Source organism: Giraffa tippelskirchi, chromosome 6 (genome assembly GCF_054371585.1).
Source record: "Giraffa tippelskirchi isolate mGirTip1 chromosome 6, T2T-mGirTip1v1.2.pri, whole genome shotgun sequence".
Lineage (NCBI taxonomy): Eukaryota > Metazoa > Chordata > Mammalia > Artiodactyla > Giraffidae > Giraffa > Giraffa tippelskirchi.
In genome coordinates, this window is record NC_137280.1 from 10,727,205 (window position 1) to 10,738,953 (window position 11,749).

General features: G+C 40.3%; 1 protein-coding gene across 2 annotated transcripts in view; it reads right to left on the bottom strand.

Annotated features, from left to right (window-relative positions):
* The window catches only part of GEM (GTP binding protein overexpressed in skeletal muscle), a 50,900-nt gene extending 40,029 nt beyond the window's left edge, over positions 1–10,871 (bottom strand). The window contains exon 1 of one of the 2 annotated variants that reach the window (XM_081496933.1): positions 10,667–10,871. The gene's annotated coding sequence lies outside the window, so the exon portion shown is untranslated. Of the gene's footprint in view, positions 1–10,601 lie in introns of both variants that reach the window. The other variant, XM_081496934.1, reaches the window with a different exon arrangement.
* Positions 10,872–11,749: the final 878 nt, after the last annotated feature.

Sequence of the window (11,749 nt, forward strand, 5' to 3'; positions counted from 1 at the left end):
CCACCTTTACTATAAGTTTGCCTTTACAAGGAGACTTTTCCCTTTGCAATTTTCATATTTCTAATTGTGGCCTTTTCTTTCCCGTTTATAGAAGTCCTATTAACCTCTCTTGTAAAGCTGGTTTGGTGGTGCTGAATTCTTCCAGCTTTTGCTTATCTGTAGAACTGTCTCTATCTCCTTCAAACACAAGTGAGAGCCTTGCTGGATTGAGTATTCTTGGTAGTGGGTTTTGTTCTTTCATTGCTTTGAATGCATTGTGCCTGCAAAATTTCTGCTGGCCTGCAAAATTTCTGCTGAAAAGTCAGCTGATTGTCTTATGGGAGTTTCCTTGTACATAACTAGTTGCTTTTCCCTTGCTGCTTTTAATAGTCTCTTTAATTTTTGACATTTCAGTTATAATATGTCTTGGTTTGGATTCCTTTGGGCTTCCCAGATGGCACTAGTGGTAAAGAACCTGCCTACCAATGCAGGAGATGTCAGAGACTCAGTGTGATCCCTGGGTCGGGAACATTCCCTGGAGGAGGACATAGCAACCCACTCCAGTATTCTTGCCCGGAGAATCCCATGAACAGAGGAGCCTGGTGGACCACAGTCCATAGGGTTGCAAAGAGTCAGACACGACTGAAGCAACTTACACACACACACAGACTTCTTTGGAGTTCATTTTATCAGGGACTTTTTGTGCTTCCTGGATCTGGATGTCTGTTTCATTTCCGAGATTAGGCAAGTTGTCAGCCAATTATTTCTTCAAATAAGTTGTCTGTCCTTTCTTCTCTCTCTTTTCCTTCTGAAACCCTATGATGTGGATGTTAGTATGCTTGATGTTGTCTCAGACATCTCTTAAACCATCCTCATTTTATTTTTAATTCTTTTTTTCTTTTTTCTGATCAATGAGGGTGATTTCCACTACTCTGTCTTCCAGTTCACGTATATCATTTAATATACTATTAATTCCTTCTAGTATATGTTTTAATTTCAGTTTTTGTATTCTTCAACTCTGCTTGGTTCTTCTTTGTATTTTCTAACTCTTTATTAAACTTATCACTATGTTTATCCACTCTTCTCCTGAGTTTCTTGAGCATCTTTTTGATCGTTACCTTGAATTCTTTATTTCTAGCAAAGATTGTATCTGCTCTGCTAGTTCTAATACTAGGGCTTTGTCTTGTTCTTTCTTTGGAATATATTTTTCTGTCTCCTCATTTTGCCTCTCTGTCACCTCACTTCTGAATTTTCTATTTCTGATTTGTGTTTTTCTTTCACATCTGGTATTATCTTACTAATCTGTTTTAGCTCATTTTGAAATAGAAGAGTACAGTACACTTTTAATTTGTAGGCAAGTATTCCTGGCATGCATTCATTGTAAGGATATCATTCTGCTCCTTACTTTTTTTTTCTTATAATAAGTTTTATGGGATTTGACTTCAATAATTTTCTGTTCTCCTTTAATATTTATGTATTTATTTGGCTGTGACAGGTCTTAGTTGCAGCATGCAGAATCTTCGATCTTCATTGTGGCATTCAGGATCTTTAGTTGTGGCATGCAAACTCCTAGTTGCAACATGTATGGTCTAGTTCCCTGACCAGAGATTAAATTTGGGCCCCCTGCACTGGGAGTACAGAGTCTTAGCCACTGGTCCACCAGGGAAGTCCCTTCTGTTCTTTATTTTTATGTGAAGTTTATTGTCCTGGACTTTCAAAAAGAAAAATTAGCATGGCTTTTCTAACATCACAGAGTTTCCATTCTGTGTTACATCAGTAACTGTTTTGTTATTAATGCTGGTAATGGTGGAGTTCTTTTTTTTTTTTTTTTTTTTTAAGAAAGTGGGGATGTTTCAAAAATGAAATGCCTTGATTTATAAGACTTTGGTCTCTACTCTCGTTTCTTCCTGGCCCTTCTCTTTCCTTCCTCTCTATATTCCCTATCACAATAAACTGCTGGAAGGGAGCTCCGGCTGGTCCAACCGCTTCAGATCTTACCATGATCCCCTTGCATCCATCCAGTGCATGCTGAGTTGCTTCAGTCGTGTCCGACTCTTTGCGAACCCATGGACTGTAGCCCACCAGGCTCCTCTGTCCATGGGATTCTCCAGGCAAGAATACTGGAGTGGGTTGCCATTCCCTTCTCCGGGGGAATCTTCCCGACTCAGAGATCAAACCTGCATCTCTTAAGTCTCCTGCATTGGCAGGTGGGCTCTTTACCACTAGCAACACCTGGGAAGCCCAGTATGGACAGTAAAAGTCTTCTCACATTTGGTTCTTTTCTCAAATTGGCTTTCCATGCTTGTCAGTGAATATCTATTGGATTTCTCCTGGTTCGGGCCTGTAAGATGGCCAGTGCATCTCTGTCCTTTATCCTGTGCAGATACTGATACAATACAGTTTTTGAGATTATTAGTGGTTTGTCCTCACCTGTGTGTGTTTGCAGGGTCCTGGAGTTTCCTTATAACCTAGCTACGTTGTAAATGTTGCCCATAGACTAGGTTACTTTATTATCCAGCAGTTCTGTCTGCTTTTACGTGAGAATTCAGAGAAAATGAAAAACGATTTCACAGCCTCTGTCCTTGCCACTGCCATGTTCTCCAAGGCCCCAGATTAAGAATCATTTATGTTTATGTATCAAAGAATTACCAAAGGAGTTTAATTCCAGTTATAGAACATAGTATAATGATGAGAGGTAATAGTATACCTAATGCAGCTGAGAAGGGGCGAAGAAGGAGGTATGGAGGGAAATGCATTGAGCACTAATTTCCTCATCTTAATCAGGGAGGGAACTAAGACATACCTTCTGAAATTGATGGATAAAATGACAATACACCTTGATTACCTGGAGGATTCTCCAAAGAACTGTTATAAAAAAATAAGAAAATCCAGTAAAGTGGTTAATTGTGGAATTAACTGGTAGAAATCAATAGCTCTGCAACATAATTAACATCTCAAGTGCTTGCTATGCAGCAGGCACTTTTCAAAGAACTCTTCAAAAATAAATTGCTTAATCTGCTGAACAGTCCCTCAGGCAGGCACTATTATTATTATCCACATTCTATGGAAAAGGAAGCTGTGGCACATAGAGAGATTCAATAACCTGCACTAATTCACAAAGCTAAAGATCAGATATAAATCAGGCAGTAAGGCACAAAAGCCTATACTTTGGCTGCTTTGCTATTAAACCCCCACCAATTCAAGAATATAACAAAGGAATATCTTTCGTTAACCAAAGCACAAAACAGACAATATGTTTGAGAATCATATAGGAAATGTGCAGACCTACATGAAAAAAACTTTAAGTTTCTATGAAGACATGCAAAATAAGATTTGAATAAATAGGATTATTATACTTTAATATTAAACAAGGCAAGACAAGAGTAATAAAATATCAACTCAGTTATCTCTAAATTTGTATTTAAATTATCTCAGAATTGTTCAATAATCTCAAAATTTAATCTGACTTCAACTTTTAAAAAACTGGTAAGATTATAGGGGGGACTAGACAAATTGATACTAAGGGGGAAAGCATGAGTTTCATATGGAATAGAAACACGCAAGATAGGCCATGAAAAAAACATTTTAAAAAGAATAACTGCAGTGGAGTGGGAAGGATTGCTCTATCATACATTTTTTTTAAATAACAGAAATAGAAAGCTACAGTAATTGACAGTTTGAATCAAAACAAAAACAGAGAGACATACCAATGCAAAAGAGATCCAAATACATATAGGATCTTTATCTATGACAAAGGTATCATTGCAAAGCAGTAGAGGAGGGTAGATTATTCAATGAAGTTGGGAACACTGGCAAACCATTTGGAGGAAAACAAAGCTGGAAGCTTTCTTGCCCCTACACTAAAATAAATTCCAGGTCTATCAAAGGCTGAAAATGGGGGAGATAGAAATGTTGATCAAAGGGGACAGACTCCCCATTGTAAGAGGAATAATTTCTGGGGATCTTACGAACTACTTGTTTACACATTATCTGTAACTATCCTTCTCTCTAAGTTTCATCCATTCTATTTGTTTTCTTGTCATCTATACCTAAATTAAATATTCTCAAATAATAAAGCAAATATGCAGTAAAGGTAGAAGACTTTTCTTTTTCATCTTGTACCCTTCTAGACTATTTGAAAAGAAAAAGTTGTGAGCCTGAGCAACTCCAAAAATACTAATAATTGAAGACAAAAGTTAAAATCTTCTATACCAATATCTATGCATGATTGTTAAGATTTATCCATTATTAATAGTTTTACATTGAAGTATTCATTTATTTTAATAATTTTTATATGGCTTTTTTGTGTCCTAAGATTTAGTAGCTAAGAATTCTTTTGTATAAATCACCCAGTGGATCATGAGAGGAAATACAATGCAACGACCTAGACTTCAGGCTTTGAGGCCAGAGGAATGTGGATTTGAATCCCGACTTTTTGACCAAGACAAGATATTGGAACTCTGTTTCCAGTTTTCCCATCTGTAGAGGGGAAACAGTAAACAATAAGACTTTTACTTTCTAGGGTCATTGTGAGAAGGGAATTAAATAATACATGTAAAATGTTTAACACATTGCCTGGAACATTTTAAGTTGTCTGCTATTATCCTCATTTTATTGAGGGCGAAGCCACAACTTGCATTTCATGCACACAAAGGGCCTACTATTCATTCTTGGTAAAATCTTAGTAACTTGAATCGACCATAACTTTCACAAAGAAGAAAAAAATGGGAGGCAGGAGAGACCTAAGTAAGAACAGTCAATATGTTTAAAGAGAAGCAGTTAAGGAGAATAACACCAGCTAATATGAACCAGCCTCTTAAATCTGCAAAGTACCTACAGATTTCCTAACAATTAGTCCTTATGAAAAGTTATGTTTGCTCCTTAGGAAGAGTCTGAGATTTTATTTAATTACCTTGACTTCAGTCCCAGGTCTTGGCAATATTCTTCTGGCATTCTCTACTCCATGAGGCTTCAGGACAGGCAGGTGAAAGCACAGCCCTCAAAGAGTTCTATTTTACCCCGGTAGTAGCCTCTCCATTGTTAATTATTCAGAGGTTTTTAAAGGAAGAGATTGTTTAAGGGATAATTCTGCTTGGCTTTATAAAGAGCCTTGAGACAGTAGAAGCAGACCCTGACTGGTATCAGGAGCCAGTTAAGGAAGGAGTCAGCCCTAGGGCTGGAGAACCTTCCAGAAAGACTGACCTTTATAAATGCCTCTGTAAAACCAGAAGTTGATGCATCAGGAAGGGAACTCATAGGGCTTGAATTCCAGAGAAAGTAAATTCTGATCCTAATTCTGGCATCCAGTGTCTGAGCATCTTCAGTCCATCTTCAATCAGTCATTCATTCATCCAATACCTGTCACTCACCACCTAGGCTAAGTACTGGAAATATCGAGATGAATAAAAGCAGTTATCTCTAGACCAGATAGATATCGTTATGAGATATAGATGGCAGCATTTCCCAGATATTTAGTCAAACATTATTCCAGGTGTATCTGTGACAGTGTTTTATGAATGAGATTAACATTTAGATGGGTAGACTTTAACAATAGATTAGATTACAATTTTAATCACTAGAGTAGAGCAGATTGCCCTCTATACCATGAATGGGCCTCATTCAATCAGTTGAAGGCAACTGAAAACACAAAAAGACCAAACTTCCCCTGAGTTAGAGAGGATTCTCCAGAAGACTGCCCTCAGACTTCCTCTGCAATATCAGCTCTTCCTGCTGGCCTTCAAAGTGGAACATCAGCTTCCCCTGGGTCTCCACCCGGCTAGCCCACCTTACAGCCTGGACTCATTAGTCTCCATGATTGCACAAACCAGTTCCTCTTAAAAAAAAAAAGAAAATATAAATTTATATAGATACACAGACACACACATATATAGTCATCCCTCAGTAGTGGCAGAGGATTCACTTCAAGACCCCCAGAGAAATCACAGATGCTCAAGTCACTTATAGAATCTAATATAAAATGGTGTAGTACAGTTGACCCTTCGTATGCACAGATTCAGAATCAGCAGTTACAGAGGTCCCATATATACATATATATATAGATATATCTTTATATGTACTTAGATGAGGCCCACTCACATTATGGAGGGCAATCTGCCTTACTTTAGTAAGTAAAATTGCAATCTAATCTACTGTTAAAGCCTACCTATTTAAATGTTGTTGTCAGTCACTAAGTCATATCTGACTCTTTGCAACCCCATGGACTGCAGCATACCAGGCTTCCTTCTTCTTCACTGCCTCTCCGAGTTTGCTCAAACTCATGTGCATTGAGTCAGTGATGCTATCCAGCCATCTCATCCTCTATTGCCCCCTTCTCCTCCTGCTTTCAGTCTTTCCCACTATAAGGGTCTTTTCCAATAAGTCAGCTCTTTGCATCAGGCAAAAACTACCATCACATGCTACGAACTCACCTACTGTTTCCTTAGAATTAAATGACAAGCAAGCATTAAACTCGTGAAAGATACCAAGATAAGCAGAAAGATTATTTAACTAATGTTATGGGAAAACAACTTACAGTGTTTAAACAATATAAGTTAATATGTTATATCCATGCCTTCATGAAATTGCTTTGGGCTTCACTGGTGGCTCAGATGGTAAAAAATCTGCCTGCCATGCAGGAGACCCGGGTTCATTCCCTGCATTGGAAAGATCCCCTGGAGAAAGGAACAGCTATCCACTCCAATATTCTTGCCTGGAGAATTCCATGGACAGAGGAGCCTGGTGAGCTACAGTCAATGGGGTTACAAAGAGTCAGACAGGACTGAGCAACTAACACATACACATGGGAAGACAACTTACAATGTTTAAATGGTATAAGTTAATATGTTATATCTATGCCTTCATGAAATTGCTTTTAAATTATTTCTTACACAGTTCTCACAGCTGTAAATGCCATATGGGTATCCAAAATTTTTCTCCATCAATCAAGTAAAAAGCAACTTAAAAAATGTTTTCAATATAAATAACTAAAAAAACAAACAAAAAAGAAAAACACCCTCACAGACACACCCAGAATATGTTTGACTACGTATCTGGGTATTCCAGGTATAGATAGAGATACACATGTGTATATAGATATGCACACACACATAAACATACACATACAGATCCTATGGGTTCTGTTCTCTGGAAAACACTAAAATATCTTTCTGAGAGTTATGAGAAAGTATCCCGAGGCTGATGCTGACACCCACTGAGGGAGGGAGGGGGGACTGGCATCCTTGGATAAGCACACTTTGCACAACTATACACAGCAGCCATGAATGCATGCTTCTTGCCCAAGTCATTACTGAACAAAGGTCTTTTATCCTCATTACCTTTAACACTAGCGATAGCATATAACAACAGATAGGTGAACTATGGGTTAGAAAACATCAATATATTTTGGCAGTATCGGTCAAAAAGATGACTAGCATAAAACACAATGGGAACCGATCCAAAATGCCAATGACAAATATGAAAAGTTGGAAGATGACAGATGAAAGTTAATCTATAAAGAAAAATCATATATCAGTGAGAAAAAAATGGATAACACAATGTTCAAGTGGGCAATGGACATGAGCAGACAGCTCTGTAAGTGGAAAATAAAAGCACTGTTCAACTTCAGTAACAACCAAAGTAATGCAACCTTGCAGCAATAAAAACACCACTCTGTCTATCAAACAGGCGCAGTTCAGTCAATGTGTGTGTGGGTATAAGGTAACACACACTTTCCAGGCTCCTTATGGGAGGGTAAATGGGGTCAATGTTTCTGAAGAGAAAAGTTTGAAAAGTCTTTAAAATGTTTATATCCTTTGGCCCAACATACACACTTGTAGGCATTTATCCCAAGGAAACGGAAATACACTAAAAGACATATGAACAAGAGTCTTCATTAAAATGTTATTCCTAATGGTATTGAAAATAACCTAAATACCAACAATAAGGAATAATTAAATAAAGTTCATTAATACAACGAAATAGGATGCAGCCATTTCTTTAAATATTTTTCTGCCCCGTCCTCATTCAAGGACTCCAATTACATGTATACTATTTAGAATTTCCAGATGTAAAACCTGGACTTAGAAAAGGCAGAAGAACCAGAGATCAAATAGCCAACATCTGTTGGATCATAGAAAAAGCAAGGGAATTCCAGAAAAACATCTACTTCTGCTTTATTGACTACACCAAAGCCTTAAACTGTGTGGATCACGACAAACTGTGGAAAATTCTTAAAGAGATGAGCATACCAGACCACCCTACCTGTCTCCTTAGAAACCTGTAGGCAGCTCAAGAAACAACAGTTGGAACTGGACATGGAGAAATGGACTGGTTAAAAATTAGGAAAGGAGTACATCAAGACTGAATATTGTCACCCTGCTTATTTAACTTATATGCAGAATACATCATCCAAAATGTTGGGCTGGATGAATCACAAGCTGGAATCAAGACTGCCAGGAGAAATATCAACTACCTCAGATATGCATATTATACCACCCTTATGGCAGAAAGCAAAGAGGAACTATAGAACCTTTTGATGATAGTGAAAGAGGAGAGTGAAAAAGCTGGCTTAAAAACTCAACATTCAAAAAACTAAGATTATGGCATCTGGTCCCATCACTTCAAGGCAAATAAACAGGGAAATAACGGGAACAGTGGCAGATTTTATTTTCTTGGCCTCCAAAAATCACTGCAGATGGTGACTGTGGCCATGAAATTAAAACATGCTTGCTCCTTGGAAGAAAAGCTATGACCAACCCAGACAGTGTATTAAAAAGCAGAGACATTACTTTGCTGACAAAGGTCCATATAGTCAAAGCTATGGTTTTTCCAGTAGTCACGTATGGATGTGAGAGTTGGACCATAAGGAAAGCTAAGGACCAAAGAATTGATGCTTTCAAACTGTGGTGTTGGAGAAGACTCTTGAGAGTCCCTTGGACAGCAAGGAGATCAAACTGGTCAATCCTAAAGGTAATCAATCTTGAATATTCATTGGAAGGACTGATGCTGAAGTCAAAGCTCCAATACTTTGGCCACCTGATGCAAAGAACTGACTCATTGGAAAAGACCCTGATGCTGGGAAGGATTGAAGGCAGGAGAAGAAGGGACAACAGAGGACAACATGGTTGGATAGCATCACCAACTCAATGGACATGAGTTTGAACAAACTCTGAGAGATGGTGAAGGACAGAGAGGCCTGGCGTGCTGCAGTCCATGGGTTGTAAAGAGTCAGACACAACTTACCAACTGAACAACAATAGACCACTTGAGTTGTACTATAGATCAGTGAGACTCGGTTCATTTTTTTCATTTTTTTCTCTCTGTTTCCTGAGGGCATTCATGCCCTGGCATTTCTAGCCTGCCTGGCACTTGGAAGAAGAGGGCCTTGACAGCAAAGCAAGTCCTTATGTAAAGAGACTCAGTACTGGCATTTGGAAGTAGGACTGGCATTCGTGGAGATGGTGAAGACCAAGGAGATGCAACCAGAGTACTAACAGCTGCTCTGTCTCAACCCAGCCCTTCCATAGGCCCATGTCCCACCACAGCTTGTGAACCAACTTCACCATCAGTTGAGATTTCAAGTGTGTCTCAATACCCAGGGAAAACATTGTGGCGTGGGTAGGGGCAGGGGCAGGAAGGAGTGCATCCACAAACCAGGAAAAAAGGGAAAGAGAAGACATCATCCTAGGTGTAGGCTCTGCTGTGGGGAAGGTTGTACAGATAGCCCTCGCTGTTTTCCACTCTTACTGGATGGCCATCTGCCATCTTTGCCACCATCCATCCCAATATTGGTAGGTGGAGCATGGCAGGTTACAGCCCAAACTGGGCAGGCAAAGAGAACAGCTGGGACCTGACTGGGCCTGTGAACAAGGATGTTGAAGGCTAAAAGCAGGAGTCAGATGAGCAGGGTACAGGTTGGCTGACAAAGGGGAGAATGCCAGGCAGGCTACCATCCTTAGCTACAGTTCAGGCAAACCAACCAGTCCAGACAACAAAGTCCTGTATTTCAAACACCAGCGCTGCACCAGATGCTGGGGAACTGAGGCTGCTTCTTCAGTGCTTTCAACTGCAGCCCAGATCCACCTGGGGACAGAGAAATGAGAAGGAGGCAGGAATATCAGGGCCACAGCTGGTCCGCAAACCACGAGTCAGACAAACATGGTAGGACTAGGTGTGGACCATCCTCGTACCAGGCGCTCCAAGCATGCTGTCAGCGACTGTTGCTCGGCCACATTAAAATATCTTTCTAGGCAATACTGAAGAAATATTCACAGGCGCCAACCATGTTCCTGGCAATCTTTCCTCATAATCCTCTTGTCTTCCATTTGTAGGAATTTCAGAAGCTATCTGTAATTTATTCCTTCATCTTTGCCTTCCACTCCTCCCTCACACAAACTTCCATGCTGCGCAAACCCACAGACACACTGATCCTCAATGAAAGGCTTCCATTTCCTGCCTCCACAGTTTGACCTGCAAAGTTCCACTCTTCACCCAGGGCCTTCCTTCTCCCCAAGTCAGGCTCCAAGGGCAGGAACACACACATACACACACACACACGCCACTGTCAAAAGCTATGAAGGGTCTGAGATTTGCCCCACTTGCAAGCTAACAACTGAGTCACTCACAGTTTCATGGATGCCAGTAGAAGCCACGAGACTCCTGGGTCAGAGACCAAGGGCTGACTACTCACGGGGCAGCAAGCAGACTGCACATCAGCACATTCAGCGCCGGTTTCCAAAACTCCAGCCCCCACAGCACAGCACGAAGAGGACCCGTGAACCCTTGCTCTCGCGGTGGTTTTCACTAAAGGAGAGGAAAGCAGGGCTTAGGGAACCTGAATTTTGTGCAGTGACCAGTGAGCATGCCTGCTCCTTGTTTTGAAAGAAGACATTGTTGCTATCCTCCAAGACTGTTCTCAGTGCAAACATCTTAGAAAAGATAATAGAGAACAAAGAGCAGTCAGTTTATTCACAAGACAAGCAGCAACACAAGAGTCACATGGAGAGTTGTCTCCCAACAGCCACCAGAAGATAAAAATAGGCTTTGGAACAAGACTCACTTCTGTTCAAATTCTAGATCCCCTTCTTACTAGTTGTGTGATTTCGGACATGTTTTTTAATTTCTCTAAACTAATTTTCTCACCTGTAAAATAAAAAAAGTAGTGTGTTTGTGTGCACGTGTGTGCATGTGTGTGCTTAGTCGCGGAGTCGTGTCCGACTTTTTGTGATCCTCTGGACTGTAGCTGCCAGGCTCCTCTGTCCATGGAATTCTCCAGGCAAGAATACTGGAGTGGGTTGCTATTTCCTACTTCAGGGCATCTCCCTGACCCAAGGATTGAATTTGCGTCTCTTGTGTCTCCTGGATTGGCAGGTGAATTCTTTACCACTGCGCCACCTAGGAAGCCCTATTATTATGACTAATTGTCCAAATTTCACTAAGTCTTTCAAGTCCAGCCGAGTAGATCCTTTTGTGGAAGCTCTCCCACCCCTTCCCCCATCCCACCTTCTTCCTTCTCACAACCAAAGGAAGTTCAGCTCCCCTTCTAAAGTAACTGGCATCTACTTAGTTAGCTGTGTCCCAACCCAAGATGACGCTAGCTCTGTCATTTAAGTCTTATCATTTCACTGAAGATGTCTGTCTTATCTTCCCAACTGGAGTATTCCATGCTAGAAGGCAGGGATTCTGTCTTCTCCCTCTCAGTATCCTTGCAGCAGGCAGCGTTATACCTGGAACAATTCCATTGACAGAAAGATTATCCAGCCCGAAGCAGCTG